This window comes from Bombina bombina, chromosome 5, assembly GCF_027579735.1.
Source record: "Bombina bombina isolate aBomBom1 chromosome 5, aBomBom1.pri, whole genome shotgun sequence".
NCBI lineage: Eukaryota > Metazoa > Chordata > Amphibia > Anura > Bombinatoridae > Bombina > Bombina bombina.
The window spans coordinates 88,468,149-88,490,733 of NC_069503.1; positions in this window are offsets into that span (position 1 = coordinate 88,468,149).

The following is a 22,585-nucleotide window of genomic DNA, read 5'->3' on the forward strand; positions in this document are numbered from 1 at the left end:
ATATACACACTACACAAGCATACATACACACTACACACAGACTGCATACACACATACTACATACACATTACACAAACACTACATACTACATACACATTACACAAACATACATACATACTACACACATACATACTACATACACATTACACAAACATATTTACACACTACATACACACTACACACACAGACTTTAGAAGGAATATTTTTTTTAAATGAAGCTCCCAATGGGTGGCCAGACAGCACTTGCCTTAACCTCTTAGCTACCAACACACTGTGACCTCTATTGCTGTCAATGTGTTAAATGTTACAAGGAAGATTTGAAAATGCCCTCTGAAACCTGGCTTAGATGTTATTCATAACACAATCATTCATTCATTTGCTGTAACATTAAGGTATATGATAAAGATTGTTTTCTGTCTTTCTTTTATGCATGACTTTTATGTGTCTGTTATTCACCCTGTTTCTTCCTCCCAACATGTAAAATGCAGTTTAATGGTGGGTGAAAGGGGCTGCTATAAACTTGTAGAGATGTAGGGCAAACAAGATCTGCAGCCAGATTTGCATGATACTGCAGATACAGCTACAGGCCATATGTTGCTTTTTGTTAAATGGTTCAGCAAAGCTGTTTTGAAGAAGTTAACCCAGGTGTATTGCAAGGTGTAAATAAACATAACAGCCAGACATTGTTTCCTATTCAGCAGGTACTCCGTGACCAACCTCTTGAGTGCTGCATTCCTTACACTCCTTATGAGAAGGCTGATCTGATGGCTAAACACTGGCTTAACCCTCTGTACTCCTAAAGCAGCTGGATGGGTTTACTAGTAAGGCTTCAGTTTTTCTGCGAGTGACAGTAGATTCAGACGCACAGATTTGCACACTCTGTGTTAGAAAGGTGACTGCTCTCTCTCATGCTGCCTGGTTCAGCTCTGCTCTAACTTCCCCATTCAAAGCTTGCTGGAGACAAACACTTAGATTTAGAGTTCTGCGTTAGCCGTAAGAAGCAGCGTTAAGGGGTCCTAACACTGCTTTTTACCGCCAACTGGTATTTAGAGTCAGGTAGGTAAAGGTGTACCGCTCACTTTTCTTCCGCAACTTTTGGCTACCGCAAATCCCCTTACGTCAATTGCGTATCCTATCTGTTCTATGGGATTTGCCTAACGCCGGTATTATGAGTCTTGGAAGAAGTGAGCGGTACAGCCTCTACCGCCAAGACTCCTACCGCATAAAAAAGTCAGTAGTTAAGAGGTTTATGGGCTAACGCCGAAACATAAAGCTCTTAACTACAGTGCTAAAAAGTACACTAACACCCATAAACTATCTATGAACCCCTAGCTGTCCCTAACATCGCCGACACCTACATTATATTTATTAACCCCTAATCTGCCCCCCCCCACGTTGCCGCCACCTAACTACAATTATTAACCCCTAATCTGCCGACCGGACATCGCCGCCACTATAATAAATGTATTAACCCCTAAACCGCCGCACTCCCACCTCACAAACACTATAAAAATGTATATTAACCCCTAATCCACCGTCCCTAACATCGCTGACACCTAACTACAATTATTAACCCCTAATCTGCCGCCCCCAACGTCGCCGCTACTATATTAAATTTATTAACCCCTAAACCTAAGTCTAACCCTAACACCCCCTAAGTTAAATATAATTTAAATAAAACGAAATAAACTTACTATAATTAAATAAATTATTCATATTTAAAACTAAATACTTACCTGTAAAATAAACCCTAATATAGCTACAATATAACTAATAGTTACATTGTAGCAATTTTAGGATTTATATTTATTTTACAGGCAACTTTGTATTTATTCTAACTAGGTACAATAGTTATTAAATAGTTATTAGCTATTTAATAGCTACCTAGCTAAAATAAATACAAATATACCTGTAAAATAAACCCTAACCTAAGTTACAATTACACCTAACACTACACTATAATTAAAATCATTAACTAAACTACCTACAATTAAATACAATTAAATTAAATACTAAATTACGAGAAAAAAAAAAAAAATTACAGAAAATAAAAAAGAAATTACAAGAAATTTAAACTAATTACACCTAAACTAAGCCCCCTAATAAAATAAAAAAGACCCCCAAAATAATAAAAGTTCCTACCCTATCCTAAATTACAAAGTAATCAGCTCTTTTACCAGCCCTTAAAAGGGCTTTTTGTGGGGCATTGTCCCAAAGTAATCAGCTCTTTTAACTGTAAAGAAAAATACAATACCCCCCCAACAATAAAACCCACCACCCACATACCCCTACTCTAACCCACCCAAACCCCCCTTAAAAAAACCTAACACTAACCCCCTGAAGATCTCCCTACCTTGAGTCATCTTCACCCAGCCGAGCCGAATTCTTTATCCAAGCGTGGCAGAAGAGGTCCTCCCTCCGGTTGAAGTCATCATCCAAGCGGCATCTACTATCTTCATCCATCCGGAGCAGAGCGGCAGCATCCTGAAGACCTCCGATGCGGAACATCCATCCTGGCCGACGACTGAACGACGAATGACGGTTCCTTTAAATGACGTCATCCAAGATGGCGTCCCTCGAATTCCGATTGGCTGATAGGATTCTATCAGCCAATCGGAATTAAGGTAGGAAAAATCTGATTGGCTGATTCAATCAGCCAATCAGATTGAAGTTCAATCCGATTGGCTGATCCAATCAGATTGACCTCGCATTCTATTGACTGTTCCGATCAGAGGTCTTCTGGATGCTGCCGCTCTGCTCCGGATGGATGAAGATAGAAGATGCCGCTTGGATGATGACTTCAACAGGATGGAGGACCTCTTCTGCCCCGCTTGGATGAAGAATTCGGCTTGGCTGGGTGAAGATGACTCAAGGTAGGGAGATCTTCAGGGGGTTAGTGTTAGTTTTTTTTAAGGGGGGTTTGGGTGGGTTTTAGAGTAGGGGTATGTGGGTGGTGGGTTGTAATATTGGGGGGGTATTGTATTTTTATTTACAGGTAAAAGAGCTGATTACTTTGGGGCAATGCCCCGCAAAAAGCCCTTTTAAGGGCTGGTAAAAGAGCTGATTACTTTGTAATTTAGGATAGGGTAGGGCATTTTATTATTTTGGGGGGCTTTTTTATTTTATTAGGGGGCTTAGATTAGGTGTAATTAGTTTAAACTTCTTGTAATTTTTTTTTTCTGTAATTTAGTGTTTGTTTTTTGTACTATAGTTTAGTTTATTTAATTGTATTTAATTTTAGCTATAGGTAATTTATTTAATTAATTTATTGATAGTGTAGTGTTAGGTGTATTTGTAACTTAGGTTAGGATTTATTTTACAGGTAATTTTGTAATTATTTTAACTAGGTAGCTATTAAATAGTTATTAACTATTTAATAGCTATTGTACCTAGTTAAAATAAATACAAAGTTGCCTGTAAAATCAATATAAATCCTAAAATAGCTACAATGTAACTATTAGTTATATTGTAGCTATATTAGGGTTTATTTTATAGATAAGTATTTAGTTTTAAATAGGAATAATTTATTTAATGATAGTAAATTTATTTAGTTTTATTTAAATTATATTTAACTTAGGGGGGTGTTAGGGTTAGGGTTAGACTTAGGTGTTAATAACTTTATTATAGCAGCAGCGATGTTGTGGGCAGCAGATTAGGGGGTAATAATTGTAGGTAGCTGGCGGCGATGTTAGGGAGGGCAGATTAGGGGTTAATAAAATTTATTATAGTGTTTGCGAGGCGGAGTGTGGCGGTTTAGGGGTTAATACATTTATTATAGTGGCGGCGATGTCCGGTCGGCAGATTAGGGGTTAATAAGTGTAGGTAGGTGGTGGCGTCGTTGGGGGGGGCAGATTAGGGGTTAATAAATATAATGTAGGTGTCGGCGATGTTAGGGACAGCAGATTAGGGGTTCATGGGATAATGTAGGTGGCGGCGATGTTAGGGACAGCAGATTAGGGGTTCATGGGATAATGTAGGTGGCGGTGGTGTCCGGAGCGGCAGATTAGGGGTTAATAATATAATGCAGGTGGCGACGATGTTGGGGGTGGCAGATTAGGGGTTAATAAGTGTAAGGTTAGGGGTGTTTGACTTGGGGTTCATGTTAGGGTGTTAGGTGTAGACTTAGAAAGTGTTTCCCCATAGGAAACAATGGGGCTGCGTTAGGCACTGAACGCTGCTTTTTTGCAGGTGTTAGGTTTTTTTTAAGCCGAAACTGCCCCATTGTTTCCTATGGGGAAATCGTGCACAAGCACATTTTTCCAGCTTACCGCTACCGTAAGCAACGCTGGTATTGAGGGTTGAAGTGGCGCTAAATTTGGCTCAACGCTCACTTTTCAGAGCCTAAGGCAGCCATTCAGATAACTCATAATACCAGCATTGGCTTAAGGGTGCACTGGAAAAAAAAAAAAAATGTATGCTTACCTGATAAATTTCTTTCTCTTGTGGTGTATCCAGTCCACGGGTTCATCCATTACTTGTGGGATATTCTCCTTCCCAACAGGAAGCTGCAAGAGGACACCCACAGCAGAGCTGTCTATATAGCTCCTCCCCTAACTGCCACCCCCAGTCATTCGACCGAAGACAAGCAAGAAATAAAGGAGAAACTATAGGGTGCAGTGGTGACTGTAGTTTAAAAATAAAAAACACCTGCCTTAAAATGACAGGGCGGGCCGTGGACTGGATACACCACAAGAGAAAGAAATTTATCAGGTAAGCATAAATTTTGTTTTCTCTTGTAAAGGTGTATCCAGTCCACGGGTTCATCCATTACTTGTGGGATACCAATACCAAAGCTTTAGGACACAGATGAAGGGAGGGACAAGGCAGGAACTTAAACGGAAGGCACCACTGCCTGTAAGACCTTTCTCCCAAAAATAGCCTCCGAAGAAGCAAAAGTATCAAGTTTATAGAATTTAGAAAAGGTATGAAGCGAAGACCAAGTCGCCACCTTACAAATCTGTTCAACAGAGGCCTCATGTTTAAAAGCCCATGTGGAAGCTACTGCTCTAGTAGAATGAGCTGTAATTCTTTCAGGAGGCTGCTGGCCAGCAGTCTCATAAGCTAAGCGAATTATGCTTCTTAGCCAAAAGGAAAGAAAAGTTGCCGAAGCCTTTTGGCCTCTCCTCTGTCCAGAGTAGACAACAAACAAAGCAGATGTTTGACGAAAATCTTTCGTAGCTTGTAAATAAAACTTTAAAGCACGAACCACATCAAGATTGTGTAATAGACGTTCCTTCTTTGAAAAAGGATTAAGACATAGGGAAGGAACAACAATCTCCTGATTGAAATTCTTATTAGATACCACCTTAGGCAGAAACCCAGGTTTGGTACGTAACACTACCTTATCTGCATGGAAAATCAGATAAGGGGAATCACACTGTAAAGCAGATAACTCTGAAACTCTTCGAGCCGAGGAGATAGCTACTAAAAATAGAACTTTCCAAGATAAAAGCTTAATATCTATGGAATGCAAAGGTTCAAACGGAACCCCTTGAAGAACTTTAAGAACTAAATTTAAACTCCATGGCGGAGCAACAGGTTTAAACACAGGCTTGATTCTAACTAAAGCCTGACAAAACGCCTGAACGACTGGAACCTCAGCCAGATGTTTGTGCAAAAGAATAGACAGAGCAGAAATCTGTCCCTTTAAGGAACTAGCTGACAATCCCTTCTCCAATCCTTCTTGGAGAAAAGATAATATCCTAGGAATCCTGACCTTACTCCATGAGTAACCCTTGGATTCACACCAATGAAGATATTTACACCATATATTAGGATAGATTTTCCAGGTGACAGGCTTTCGAGCCTGAATTAAGGTATCAATGACTGATTCGGAAAAACCACGCTTTGATAGAATCAAGCGTTCAATCTCTAAGCAGTCAGATGTAGAGAAATTAGATTTGGATGTTTGAAGGAACCTTGAAGTAGAAGGTCCTGCCTTGGCGGCAGAGTCCATGGTGGAAAGGATGACATGTCCACCAGATCTGCATACCAAGTCCTGCGTGTCCACGCAGGGGCTATCAAGATCACCAAAGCTCTCTCCTGCTTGATCTTGGCAATCAGACGAGGGAGCAGAGGAAACAGTGGAAACACATAAGCCAGGCTGAAGGACCAAGGCACTGCTAGAGCATCTATCAGCGCTGCCTTGGGATCCCTGGACCTGGACCCGTAACAAGGAAGCTTGGCGTTCTGACGAGACGCCATGAGATCCAGTTCTGGTTTGCCCCAAAGTTGGATCAACTGGGCAAATACCTCCGGATGGAGCTCCCACTCCCCCGGGTGAAAAGTCTGCCGACTTAGAAAATCCGCCTCCCAGTTCTCTACTCCTGGGATATGGATAGCTGAGAGATGGCAAGAGTGAACCTCTGCCCATAGAATTATCTTTGAAACCTCCAACATTGCCAGGGGGCTCCTTGTTCCCCCCTGATGGTTGATATAGGCTACAGTCGTGATGTTGTCCGACTGAAATCTGATGAACCTGACCACAGCTAGCTGAGGCCAAGCCTGAAGAGCATTGAATATCACTCTTAGTTCCAGAATGTTTATCGGAAGGAGGGCCTCCTCCTGAGTCCACAAACCCTGAGCCTTCAGGGAGTTCCAGACTCGCCCCAGCCCAGAAGGCTGGCATCTGTCGTTACTATAGTCCATTCTGGCCTGCGGAAACTCATTCCCTTGGACAGATGGACCCGAGATAGCCACCAGAGAAGAGAATCCCTGGTCTCTTGATCCAGATTTAGTAGAGCGGACAAATCTGTGTAATCCCCATTCCACTGATTGAGCATGCAAAGTTGCAGTGGTCTGAGATGTAGGCGGGCAAACGGAACTATGTCCATTGCCGCTACCAGTAATCCGATTAGCTCCATACACTGAGCCACTGACGGACGAGAAATGGAATAAAGAGCACGGCAGGAAGTTAGAAGTTTTGACAACCTGACCTCTGTCAGATAAATCTTCATTTCTACTGAATCTATGAGAGTTCCTAGGAAGGAAACTCTTGTGAGAGGTGAGAGAGAACTCTTTCCTTCGTTCACCTTCCACCCGTGAGACCTTAGGAATGCCAGAACAATGTCCGTATGGGACCTGGCGATATGAAAAGTTGACGCCTGTATCAGGATGTCGTCTAGGTAAGGGGCTACTGCTATACCCCACGGTCTTAGAACCGCCATAAGGGACCCTAGAACCTTTGTAAAGATTCTTGGTGCCGTGGCTAACCCTAAGGGAAGAGCCACAAACTGGTAATGCCTGTCTAGGAAGGCGAACCTGAGAAACCGATGATGATCCCTGTGTATCGGAATATGTAGATAAGCATCCTTTAAATCCACGGTAGTCATATATTGACCCTCCTGGATCATAGGTAGGATGGTTCGAATAGTCTCCATCCTGAAGGATGGGACCCTGAGAAATTTGTTTAGTATCTTGAGATCCAAGATTGGTCTGAAAGTTCCCTCTTTCTTGGGAACTATAAACAGATTTGAATAGAAGCCCTGCCCCTGTTCCTCCTTTGGAACTGGGTGGATCACTCCCATAACTAGTAGGTCTTGAACGCAATGTAAGAATGCCTCTCTCTTTATCTGGTTTGCAGATAATTGTGAAAGATGAAATCTCCCCTTTGGAGATGAAGCTTTGAAATCCAGAAGATATCCCTGGGAAACAATCTCCAGAGCCCAGGGATCCTGGACGTCTCTTGCCCAAGCCTGGGCGAAGAGAGAAAGTCTGCCCCCCACTAGATCCGGTCCCGGATCGGGGGCTACTCCTTCATGCTGTCTTAGAGGCAGCAGCAGGCTTTTTGGCCTGTTTCCCCTTGTTCCAAGCCTGGTTAGGTCTCCAGACTGGCTTGGACTGGGCAAAATTTCCCTCTTGTTTTGTAGAAGAGGAAGATGAAGCTGTGCCACTCTTGAAGTTTCGAAAGGAACAAAAATTAGTCTGTTTGGTCCATAACTTGTTGGACCTATCCTGGGGAAGGGCGTAGCCTTTTCCTCCAGTAATATCAGAAATGATCTCCTTCAGTCCAGGCCCAAATAGGGTCTGCCCTTTGAAGGGAATCTTGAGAAGTTTAGACTTTGAAGTGACATCAGCTGACCAGGATTTAGGCCATAGCGCCCTACGTGCCTGAATGGCAAAACCTGAATTTTTAGCCGTTAGCTTGGTTAAATGAAAAACGGCGTCAGAAATAAATGAATTGGCTAACTTAAGAGCTTTAAGCCTGTCAAGGATATTATCCAACGGGGTCTCTACCTGTAAAGCCTCTTCCAGAGACTCGAACCAGAAAGCCGCTGCAGCAGTGACTGGGGCAATGCATGCAAGAGGCTGGAGAATAAAACCTTGTTGTATAAAGATTTTCTTAAGTAAACCCTCTAATTTCTTATCCATAGGATCTAGGAAAGCACAACTGTCCTCGACAGGAATAGTTGTACGCTTAGCTAGGGTAGAGACTGCTCCCTCCACCTTAGGGACCGTCTGCCACAAGTCCCGTGTAGCGGCATCTATAGGAAACATTTTCTTAAAAGCAGGAGGGGGAGAGAACGGCACACCTGGTCTATCCCATTCCTTAGTAATAATTTCTGAAAACCTCTTAGGGATTGGAAAAACATCAGTGTAAACAGGCACTGCAAAGTATTTGTCCATTTTACACAATTTCTCTGGGACTACAATGGTTTCACAGTCATCCAGAGTCGCTAAAACCTCCCTGAGCAACATGCGGAGGTGTTCAAGCTTAAACTTAAATGCTGTCATTTCAGAGTCAGACTGAAGTAACGCCTTCCCTGAATCAGAAATGTCACCCACAGATAGAAGCTCTCCTGCTTCAACTTCTGCACATTGTGAGGGTATATCAGACATAGCTACTAAAGCGTCAGAGAGCTCTGTATTTGTTCTAGCCCCAGAGCTGTCCTGCTTTCCTTGTAACTCTGGCAGTTTGGACAATACCTCTGTGAGGGTATGATTCATAACTGCTGCCATGTCTTGTAAAGTAAACGCATTGGACGCGCTAGCGTCCCTTGAGCGGGTGAGAAGACTAGGCCGCTGCAGAGCGTGACGCTAGGAGGAGAGTCCGATGCTGCCCAGCTGATAGCTTGAGCGGGAGTTATAGGTTCTGACACGTGGGGAGAGCTAGATGGCATTACCTCCCTTTTGTCAGTCTCAGAAACCTCAGGTGATAAATCTTTAAAAGCCATAATATGGTCTTTATAACTTATAGAAAGGTCAGTGCATTTGGTACACATTCTAAGAGGGGGTTCCACAATGGCTTCTAAACATAATGAACAAGGAGTTTCCTCTATGTCAGACATGTTTAACAGACTAGTAATGAGACCAGCAAGCTTGGAAAACACTTTAATAAATGTGAAAAAAGCAATAATAAAAAACGGTACTGTGCCTTTAAGAGAAAAAAACTACCACATAAACTGCAAAACAGTGAAAAAAAGTAGTAAAACTCTATGAAATTTTTACAGTGTGTATAAGGGACTAAAGCAGCATTGCACCCACTTGTAAATGGATGATTAACCCCTCAGGCCCAAAAACGAATTAGAAAAACATTAAACCTGTTAACAAACAGTCAAACACACTGCCACAGCTCTGCTGTGGCTCCTACCTGCCCTTAAAAACGATTTTTGCAGGAACAAAACCCTCTATAGAGGTCCTATAAGCCAGAGGACTCCTTCAGGGAAGCTGGATGTCTCAGACTGAAAACGAAAATAGACCCCTCCCACCATGCACTCAAAGTCAGAGGGCCTTAAAAAAGTACTCCTAGGAGTAATCTAACAAGCCATGTGGAAACTAGTCCCCAAATAAAGATTTATCACCCTCAGAGAAAAAACGTTTTTATTTATAAATCATGCAAACGTTTTTACACTAAGTAATATAGGTATTAACATGAATATTATCCCTTTTTGCAAGCATGATCCCAGTCATTGTTAAATCACTGTATCAGGCTTACCTTAAATATACCAGGCACTGTCAGCATTTTCTAGACCTTATCATCTCTCTAGAAAAAAATATACTGAACATACCTCAAAGCAGGCAATCTGCAGACCGTCCACCCAACTGAAGTTTTCTTTCCATACTCTTCAGTTATGTGTGAGAACAGCAATGGGCCTTAGTTACAAACCGCTAAGATCATCAAACCTCCAGGCAGAAGTCTTCTTCCAATATCTGCCTGAGAGTAAAAACAGTACAACGCCGGTACCGTTTAAAAATAACAAACTTTTGATTGAAGGTAAAAACTACACTAAGTCACCACATCTCTCTTGATACTTCCTTTCTTGTCGAGAGCTGCAAGAGAATGACTGGGGGTGGCAGTTAGGGGAGGAGCTATATAGACAGCTCTGCTGTGGGTGTCCTCTTGCAGCTTCCTGTTGGGAAGGAGAATATCCCACAAGTAATGGATGAACCCGTGGACTGGATACACCTTTACAAGAGAAAGGAGCATTAGAGCCGCAGGTTTTTACCGACAAAACTCTAAATCTAGGCGATAGGAGGCAATAAAGGGGGAGGGCAGATCAAAGCTGAACCAGTCAACATGATGAATGTGGCAGAGAGAGCACACGGCGAGATGAGGGATTGTCCGATTGAAGCAGGAAGGAAAGCATTATCTTAAGGCTTGCAACAGGGAAACCAAAGGGTTTTATACAACACGGGTTCAGCTCTGCTGCTTCTCCCCCCATCCTCCCTGGTTCCCAAAGGAGCTCCCTTCCGGTAATTCCCCCACCTCTTGTCCACCCTAGGGGCTACCAATCCCCATAAGAGCGGCACTCTGGGGCAAAGGGCAGCTGGAGCGACCAGGGGTAAAGTCAGCCGGTGTCCTGCTGTTCTGTGGCCAAACGGGAGTTCTAGGATCCGGCCATCCCAGGAGGGTTTTTTGATCAGAGACCAGCTCTTCTCTGACAAAGTACTCATCACCAAATAAATGAAACAAAAGGTCTGGGAGACTGTGGTTGCACAAATCCGCTGAGGAACAGGAGGGGGTGAGGTGGTTGGGGGTAGGCGTTCAACTCTTGCGGCCTGGCACAGCATGGCAAAACAGTAGATAGCAAGAGACAGCAAGATGCCCCTAGCCATGAAAGGGCCAAATCTGGTGTGACAAGGAGTCAGGCAGGCATTCGGGGGGTGGGGGCAGCCTTGGCATTTGGTGTTTTGTGGTACCTGATTTCAATAAAAACCTTTTTTCCACTTTTCTAATAGGGTTGCCATTCATCCGGGTTTCACCCGCACAGTCCAGTTTTCAAATCATTTTGAGTCATTTTCAGACAGGGTTGCCACACGGACAGTGTAGGCTATACACAGATCATCAGAAATCTGTTCAAACTTTGTGTGTGAAGCCAATAACAGCAGATGCAGGAGGAAGGGGGCTTTACTCATAAATCAAGCAGGAAGTCTACAGGGAGCTAAGGCAACTGTGAGGTCAGGAATTTAGGGTACTCTGAGCTAACAGCAGCTTTGTCAGAGTAGCAGCCAAACTCACCCATGTGCAGGTACCTTGGAACAGCAGTTATCTGTCACACACGAAGCCTCAATAAACTGATGTGGCAGAGAGGTCAGTGGTTGTTTAGTGTTACATTACACAGATCAGTGTAGCATTGAGGTAACTCTAGTGAAGAAATTGTCCTCTAAGTTACACAGTAGAACTTAGTTTGTTTACTAGAACCTGCATTACTTATATACTTTATTCTGAACAATAAAATATGTATCAGCAAAAAAATCTAAATAAAAATGTCTCAGCATTTACATGTTTTAATGCATTTCTTTGTTAATATAAAATGTTTTGTCATCAAGTTCAGTTTCAATCTTCCTTATATGTCTCTTCCTGCTCATCTTTCTGTATATCTATCTGTCTTTCTGTCAGTCTACCTCCGTCTATTTGTCTTGCTCTCTGTCTCTCTGTTATCTGAGCAAGTGCTGTGTTTAACATGCTGGTGCACGGTGCATACTTAAATACACTTCTGAAACAAATATAACTTATTAGAAACATTTTTTCTAATACATGTATATTACAAAAATGCTTCTACTCAAAACTGAAATGCATACACGTTGATTCCAATTTTGGTGGAATGTCCCTTTGGTGGAATGTCCTCAACCACGCCCATTTGCAAAGTGTCAGGAAATCGGCTGTGCAAAAGGTAGCAACCCTACTTTCTAAACATGTTAAAGGTTTCTTCCCTTGTGAATCCTTTCATGAGTTTTCAGATTACTTTTTTTTGTAAAACTTTTTCCACACTCTGTACATGTGAAAGGCTTTTCTCCTGTGTGAATCATTTCATGAGTTTTCAGATTACTTTTTTTTGTAAAACTTTTTCCACACTCTGTACATGTGAAAGGCTTTTCTCCTGTGTGAATCCTTTCATGAGTTTTCAGATTACTTATTAGTGTAAAACTTTTTCCACACTTTGTACATGTGAAAGGCTTTTCCCCTGTGTGAATCCTTTCATGATTTTTTAGGTTACTCATTTTTGTAAAACTTTTTCCACACTCTGTACATGTGAAAGGCGTTTCCCCTGTATGAATCCTTTCATGATTTTTTAGATTACTCATTTTTGTAAAACGTTTTCCACACTCTGTACATGTGAAAGGCTTTTCTCCTGTGTGAATCCTTTCATGAGTTTTCAGATGATCCATTTGTGTAAAACATTTTCCACACTCTGTACATGTGAAAGGCTTTTCTCCTGTGTGAATCCTTTCATGAGTTTTCAGATTATCCATTCGTGTAAAAAAAATACCACACTCTGTACATGTGAAAGGCTTTTCTCCTGTGTGAATCTTTTTATGATTTTTCAGATGACTCTTTTGTGTAAAACTTTTTCCACACTCTTTACATGTGAAAGGCTTTTCCCCTGTGTGAATCCTTTCATGATTTTTTAGATTACTAATTTTTGTAAAACTGTTTCCACACTCTGTACATGTGAAAGGCTTTTCTCCTGTGTGAATCCTTTCATGAGTTTTCAGATGATCCATTTGTGTAAAACATTTGCCGCACTCAGTACATGTGTGTGGTTTCTCACCTGTGTGAATTTTGTAGTGCTCTAGTAGATTATATTTCCATCTAAAGCTTTTCTCACATTTGAAACATTTCTCCTTTGTATGAATCATTTGGCTAGACTGTAGACTTTTCCCTTCTTTAATATGTTTTGAAAACTCAGTAAATGTGTGTGGTTTATCCTCTGGGATAATCATTTCACTAGATAAAGCATTAATGTTGTCCTCTTGTTTGATGACTAAATAACTCTCTGTACATAATGATTGCTGCCCAGTTCCTGCCAATTCACCATCTCCTTTAAATATCTGCTGTGATATCCCCAACGTTTGTGAATAGTCATTGGTGTCTAAGACTTTTGGAGTTTGCGGTATCATTGTGATGCTTCCTGTAGTGAAGGATGGATATGAACTATTCAGGTGTTTGTCTGCATAAAAAAATGGAATAAATTAAAATAAGACTGTTTATTCTTTATAATATAATCCATTTCAATAAAAAAAAACATTTTTTATACTCAAAAATGTCTTCCGTTTTTTTAATTTTTTTATTTATTTACCTGTAAATCACAAATTAAAAAAAAGGATGACATAGAATGTAAACATTACTACATCATAGTAAACTAAATTACTAATGAAAACACATTATAGGACCGCATTAAACAAGGTGCGTGTGGATAATGCTCTCAGTCAGGGAACAAGTACATTGGTATTCTGGGCAAGAGAAGTGGCATCCACCATCCTCATTTAATATTGCACAAGCAACTGCACATACAGCCCTGCCCGGCTCATGCTCAACCAGTTGAGTGAGAACATGATGTCTTAATCATCACAGAATAATGATAAGTGTGAGATGTTTTGAGAGGGTGTGGTTGTTTGATTTATATAAACAGCCAAAAACTTTATTAGTTTAATAATAATAATAATAATAATAGTCACTGTAAAATTAAACACACAAATCAGTGGTGGTTCTGGGGTGGGGAATACTGGGTGAGTTGTGGGTGTTTCACACATGGGAACAAGGTAGGCATAAGTGTAGTTATGGGTGTTCCATGAGTGAGTGCAGGGGAAGGTGGAGTTGCAGGTGTTCTGAGTAATGGACCAGGTCTGGGGGTGAGGTTAGGCAGGTGTTGGACATGATCTGTCTAAAAGGGAGGGAGAAGTATTTTTTACCTTCCTCCTCAGCCCAATGGGAGTTGCTCCTTCTTTATAACATCACTGACACAAATGTTCTTAAAAGATGCAGATATAAATATAGTTTATATTTGTTTAATGAGTGATCTATTCTATTTTCCCAGTAATTAAAGTCAGCATAATATCTATTTTACTCACCTAACACATATGAGTTCATGCTGATAACAGGCTCCAATGTCTGATCAGGAAGAAGGTTCCCTTATTCACTCCAGTTATATCAATACCTAATATCTCTCAGTGCTCTGGCCGTGTCTGTAAAATGTATATTAAATGGTTTAGACAAAGAATAATAATGGTTCTGATTAACTGTATGTATGGTATAATTAAAGGCTCAAATAACAATTAATGTGATACAGATCAGCTGATTAGGTTATTACAGATGTGATGTTGATTCAGCACAAGCATTTAGTACAGTTAGCTCTGTGGGTGCTATAATTGCCCCTTAAATATGAATCTTCCCAGATCTATACAACATAATGGTAGAAAATCTATTTAAGTGAGGCCATATAACAACTACAAATATATTATAATCTTTATTTTCTATCATTTATATGAAACAATATTTTCTCCTGAAAGAAATGTTAAAAATCAGTTGTTTAAATATAAGTTAGATTGGATACTGCAGTATTGGTATTGTACTTCCTACTAATTCTCACTGTCAGACATTTTGTCATGTGCTCCACCCCCAGTCCTTTAACTTCTCTTGGTCAATACTGAGTTGTTTAAAATCACACTGCAAGTGGGTGTGGGAGAGATAGGCACTAAAATGTTAATTGCAATTGTTTTCTTGGATAGAGTTAAGAAAAGAAAGAATTTGTGTTTACATAGAGTGATAATATAATGATGTTATTTTGTCAAATTCAGTCCATTTAAAAGGACCATAAAACAGACATCCCAACCTGCAAAAACCCATTTCAGGGAGGTGGCTTCTCCCGCTACTGCGTCGCCACCCCCTGCCCCTCTCCCAGTTATATATTGGAGACCTTGAAACCCTAGATAAGGTAGAGACTTATCATTGAAGTAGCTTCCCACTAAAGTCACATTAAAAAAGTAGCTTTATTGCACAACCACATACAACAAAACTATTTTCCAGTGATCGTACGCTTGTTGAATGCTTAAATATTTTAGAATACGAAGTTTAATTACGTGCAGTAAATAAGGTATTATTTGTGTTTTATTTTATTAAAATCAGTGGGGGCTTTTTTGTTACTGATGCATTTTTGAGGGTTCTCTAACATCCCAGCAACTAAAGGCATTCCTTAAAGAAACACTTTTCTGGATTTGGACCACATTGGATCATGGTACTTGGAGTTTCAGGGAGATTGCATTCCTTTTGCTGGCATCAGGGAGCCGCTATTACAATCAGGGAGACTCCCTGAACTTCAGGGAGAGTTGGGATGTCTGATAAAATATAGAATTAGAAAATCAACAGATGCATAATAAAAATACAATGCAATAAAATTTACTATGAATTTTAAAGAGCAATAGATTGTTTTCTGGTAAATGTAGTTCTGCACCTGTACCATGTGACAGCTATCAGCCAATAACAGACTCATATTTTTATATAATGTGAACTCCTGCATATGCTAAGTAGGAGCCGCTGCCTCAGGTCATTTAAAGGCTGTGTACAATTTAATAATGAAAATAAATTACAAACAGCAAACAGTTATTTTACATAAAAATAAAGCTAAAGGTGAAATTTCCCATACACTTTATACTATTTTATACACCGGTAAAACAAGTAATTAGAAACACATTAAAGGGACAGCAAAGTCACAATTACACTTTTATTATTCAAATTTAAACAACTTTCCAATTCCCTTCTTTTATCAAATCTGCTTTTTTCCCTTGGGGACTTTTGTGGCAAAGCATATAATGCACTATGGTGCGCTAGCTGATTAGTGGCACATACAAGCCTCTTGCCATTGGCTCACCTTATGTGCTCAGCTAGCTCCCAGTAGTGCATTGCGGTTGCTTCAATAAAGGATACCTAGAGAATGAAGAAAATATCATAATAGAAGTAAACTGGAAAGTTGTTGAAAATGATATGTTCTATTTAAATAATGAAAAACATTTGGGTTTCTTGTTATTTTAAGGGGAAACCAAATGTACAGGACACTGTCCCTTTAAGTCTGTGATCATGTGACAAACAGCAGCAGCAGAAGGTGCAGAATACACTTACTAAGGTCTTTACTAACAACAAGAATCAGTCACAGATCAGTGGGATAAACGTTCTGATGATAAACAGGTGCAGCTAATAGAAATAAGAAATGTATTCTAAAATAACCTCATTAGAAATAAAATAATATGCAGATCACAAGATATTTATGATTAGATCAGTATATGTGATGAGACTGATACAACAGGGCCATAAGCTGAGTGATATTTATTACTGGAGCAGATAGCGCTTCAGACTAATATTAAATGAAAATGGTTTATCTGGGCTCTACAGTTAGTTATAAACCTATAGGGAAATACAGGATTCTAATTGGCTGATACTTAAAAATCTATTGCTCATTGGATAACAGGAACAACCCCCACAAATATATCATTGGGCAGACTTCCCCAAGCTTTAAAATATGGTTTGATTCTGCTACAAACATTCATTTTATAAAATACTATAAACTATTGTGTATTAAATTGGGCTTTTTAAATGAAAGAACTTAATGTTACATTCATTAACACATCATGGAAAATATAGAAAACAAATTAAATAAGTACAGTTGAGTTTTTTTATTTAAACTCAGTTTCTGAACTGAAATATGTTATCTTTATCATAACAAAATACAGAACAATATTTTCTCATCATTATATAAAACACAACAGTGTGAGGCTGTTAATGAAGATTTATGTCAGGTTTTGCATATTACCGTTTAGCAGAAGCTCTGTAAGTATGAAGTCTCTCTGGTTCCTCCTGTGATATCACTGAGTGTTACACAGATATTTATACTAATGTGGGAGTGTCACCTTTCTCTGTGTGACTCACATGAGTACAACTGGTCAGTTGGGAGACAATGAGAGGGCCACACCTGTGCTTTTGTTCTCATATAGATGTCTATTGTCCCCTCTGGTGTCACATGAATACAGAGTCCCTGCCTCCCCCTCAGGGTGTGATTATCATATGGATAAGTAAGGAGGAAACAAACTATTTATTTAAATGTGAGAGATTTTTCTCTGTGTTCTAAAATATCTCAGGATACATATGAGGGGCCGTTAGGGACATAATTCAGCTTTGCTTATACTTTGCGTTCGTCACAGAATCGTTTACATCATATAGTGAGAAATGTTTATCATATAATGAAATGCATATTTTATATAGTGAAATCCATATGTCATATACTGAAATCCATGTATCATATAATGAAATTGATATACTATATACTGAAATCCATATATTATATACTGAAATGAATATATTATATACTGAAATCAATATATCACAGAATGAAACCCATATGCCATATAGTGAAATCGATATGTTATATACTGAATTGCATGGCATATACTGAAATCAATGTCATATACTGAAATGTATATCCTATATAATGAAATCCACATACCATATACTGAAAACCATATGCTGTATACTGAAATACATATGTCATATACTGAAATGTCTATGCTATATAATGAAATCCATATGTAATATACTGAAATGCATATATCATATACTGAAATCAATATTTCATATACTGAAATCAATATTTCATATATTGAAATCCATGTCATATACTGAAATATGTCATATAATGAAATTCATATACTATATAGTGAAAAGCATATATCATATAATGAAATCCATATATCATGTGCTGAAATCCATGTCATATAAGGAAATGCATATTCTATATAGTTAAATCCATATTCTATATAGTGAAAACCATATTTTATATAATGAAATACATATTCTATATAGTGAAATCAATATACTATATACTGAAACTGATAGAGTGAAAATTGTATTTTGATATACTGAAATTAGTCATCAGTCACATGACCCTGACCTTGCCCTGACCCTGGCTCATTGCTACTTTTCCCTGTGAGTCTACTTTTGCAGTCAAAGGAAGCAGTCCTAGGTGAGTAGCAGATTCTACACATATGTTAAAACTCATGGCTTTCTTGAAGGAAGCAAGGATTACAATGTGTGTGTCCCATCTGTAAACCTGACATATATCTTTAGGTCTGGAGGATGTTGCGCATGTCTGATCAGGGTCTGTATTGTCTGGGGGTCTCTGATCAGGTCTGTATTGTCTGGGGGTCCCTGATCAGGGTCTGTATTGTCTGGGGGTCTCTGATCAGGGTCTGTATTGTTTAGGACTCCCTGATCAGGGTCTGTATTGTCTGGGGGTCTCTGATCAGGGCCTGCATTGTCTGGTGGTCTCTGTTCTAGCTGAGAACACAGGATAGTCATGATTGTACTCAACTATTGCAGCAGCTAGGACTGCTTCCTTTGACTGCAAAAGTAGAATAACTCACAGGGAAAAGTAGCAAAAGGTCAGGGTCATGTGACTAATGACTAATTTCAGTATATGGAAATACAATTTTCACTCCATATCAGTTTCAGTATATAGAATATGGGTTTCACTATATAAAATATGGATTTCAGTTCACTATATAGAATATGCATTTCATTATGTGACATGGATTTCAGTACATGATATATGGATGTTATTATATGATATATGCTTTTTACTATATAGCATATGAATTTCATTATATGACATATATATCAGTATATGACATGGATTTTAATATATAAAATATTGATTTCAGTATATGATATATGCATTTCAGTATATAGCATATGAATTTCAGTATATTACATATGGATTTCATTATATAGCATATACATTTCAGTATATTACATATGTATTTCAGTATACAGCATATGGTTTTCAGTATATGGTATGTGGATTTCATTATATAGGATATAAATTTCAGTATATGACATTGATTTTAGTATATGCTATAAAATTCAGTATATAACATATCAATTTCACTATATGGCATATGGGTTTCATTCTGTGACATATTCATTTCAGTAAATAATATATGGATTTCAGTATATAGTATATCAATTTCATTATATAATACATGGATTTCAGTATATGACATATGGATTTCACTATATAGAATATGCATTTCATTATATGATAAACATTTCTCACTATATGATGTAAACGATTCTGTGACGAAAGCAAAGTATAAGCAAAGCTGAATGATGTCCCTAACGGCCCCTCATAATATAGAATATGAATTTCCTTATATGACATGGATTTCAGCACATGATATATGGATTTCATTATATGATATATGCTTTTCACTATATAGTATATGAATTTCATTATATGACATATATTTCAGTATATGACATGGATTTCAATATATGAAATATTGATTTCAGTATATGAAATATTGATTTCAGTATATGATATATGCATTTCAGTATATTACATATGGATTTCATTATATAGCATATACATTTCAGTATATGACATATGTATTTCAGTATACAGCATATGGTTTTCAGTATATGGTATGTGGATTTCATTATATAGGATATACATTTCAGTATATGACATTGATTTCAGTATATGCCATGCAATTCAGTATATAACATATCGATTTCACTATATGGCATATGGGTTTCATTCTGTGATATATTGATTTCAGTATATAATATATTCATTTCAGTATATAATATATGGATTTCAGTATATAGTATATCAATTTCATTATATGATACATGGATTTCAGTATATGACATATGGATTTCACTATATAAAATATGCATTTCATTATATGATAAACATTTCTCACTATATGATGTAAACGATTCTGTGACGAACGCAAAGTATAAGCAAAGCTGAATTATGTCCCTAACGGCCCCTCATAGATACAGCATTATATTATGTTTTTAATGATGGAAATTGTTATTTTAATAGAACTCTGTTGCATTTTAACATTAACATTTTATTAGATACATATGAGATACAATGCTGAGTATTTCAATACTAATAATGTGACCTTTTCATTGTTTGTTCACTAACTGTATTATCTAATGTTTATTTTTCTAATCTTTCTATCATAAATTATATTCCCATACATATAATATATAGATGTACACAAACCATATTGCTCTATTTTTTTTAAGATAAATCCATACTTTAGAAAAGCCTAAAATTAAAAGATTTTACACTAATTTCTAAAGTAACAGACCTGCAGATGTGTGTGTTTGTTATAAATGACTTTATCTATTATCTTTTTATTTTTAAAAATAAGAAAAAAGTAAAAAAAAAAAACATAAAATGTCAAATGGGAAAAAACAGGCGGCTACTGAGCTACAGAAAAAAAGATTCTTTATTCCAATAAAAAATATGTTTGGACAAAGGCAAAAAATAAGACACAGCAAACCAGGGAGGGAGACAGCAGTCTTACATGTTTCGCGCACACTTGCGCTTAATCATAGAAGCTGAGTACAAGTAAGATCAGCTGTAGTACTTAAAGGGACAACACACCAATCAAAACGTTCTGTTTAAAAATTGACGTGATGAACAGGTGTTACACTAGTGCTTAGTGAGACTTAGAGGTGTGTTTCCACAATGAGTAATACAAATCAGAAAAATAAAATCATAATTGATATACTTGTGAAGAAAGGCAACATTTGGCGACAAAAAATTATTATTATATAAGAGAAACTGTATGATGTTGCATTACAATTTCACAATATATGTAAATGTGAACATACATATGTATACATATTCAAAGTTGGTAACTAAACAAATAATTGTTTCAATCTTATAATCATACAACAAGATATACAGCAACAGACAATTCAATATCAGGTTTAGAAGGAGACAGCAGCAGCCATACATCTACAAGAACACAGTCCTATTGAAATCACCTGATGACAACTATACAGCAAGGTGCTGTTCAAGAAAATATATATTATTGCACTCTCATATGCTCTAATATAAAGATTCTTTTCAGTGTAACACCTGTTCATCAGGTAAATTTTTAAACAGAACGTTTTGATTGGTGTGTTGTCCCTTTAAGTACTACAGCTGATCTTACTTGTACTCAGCTTCTATGATTAAGCGCAAGTGTGCGCGAAACATGTAAGACTGCTGTCTCCCTCCCTGGTTTGCAGTGTCTTATTTTTTGCCTTTGTCCAAACATATTTTTTATTGGAATAAAGAATCTTTTTTTCTGTAGCTCAGTAGCCGCCTGTTTTTTCCTTTTTGGCTTCTGCGGTTGTCCTCCACTTTATGGACTGGCTCCACACACCCCTTTTCTGAGCGGGTCTGCTTCATCACCCTCCACTTACCCGACGGACGTTTTCTGCAGCAGCACTCACTTCGCTATACGTCACTTCCGGACTCCCCACAGTGCTTGCTCGCTTACGGATGCCGTGGTACAATACTTGGAGAAGATTTGCTTGCCGCTTTGAGACTATACAGCAAGTTGAACAGGTATGACACTTTTACTGAAATCATCGTAATGGAACTTTCTTAGGGCATTGCGGTTTGCGGTTTATAAAAGTGAGTACTGTTTGGAATATGTCTCTGTGATGCTATTATACAGTTTTTTACTCCCTGCTTACCGCTACCCTCCTGCATAAACATATGCTTACTCATGTTTGTTTAACCTGTTCATCGAATCATACATCCATTGCACTGTGTTATTGGATTTGTTTCATTTCTTTGTGGTTTTCAGCATACTACTAACGTTTATTAGTGTTGTAAAACACCTTAACTTTCTCCTAAAGTTGAATTCCAAGTGGGACTGTGTATTGGCTAATACTGTATGAGTAGTGGAAGGAGTCATAACTTATGACATAAACTTTCCATTTATTTGCACACCCTCTCTTGTTATTATCATTGTTTAGGTTTTTTTTTATTGTGTGAGTAGCTACAGACACCAGCATCGTATATTATTGATAAGACACACACCATGGAGGGTGAAGAAGGTAATCTGGTGACAATTTTTGACATACAGAACAGGAAACAGTTTTTTGACAACATTTTTTCCACATCTACCAGTACCACATTTGAGGGTGATCTAAAACATCTGTTCAACACCCTGAAAAAACTATTACTATCGGATTTACGCTCTATGTGGAACGTAGTGACTCTAACACATTATATTGATGTCCAGAGAGTGCCCAGGGGCCTCAGGTTGAAGAAATATCCCAATTATGAGCTAGAAGATAGTGCACTCCAGGATGAATGGAACACCGCACTCAATGAGTGTTCTTTGAAACTATTGGGTGTACTGGTTAAGAGTAAAGAACAGAAAAGAAACAACTTAAAGGAGAAAATCACGAGTATAAAAGCGGATTTGAAAAAACGTAAAACAGATGACCAATATGTTGTATTAAAAACACAAATGAAAGAAAAGATCAAGAAAGCTGATGCAGAAATTGCTGCAC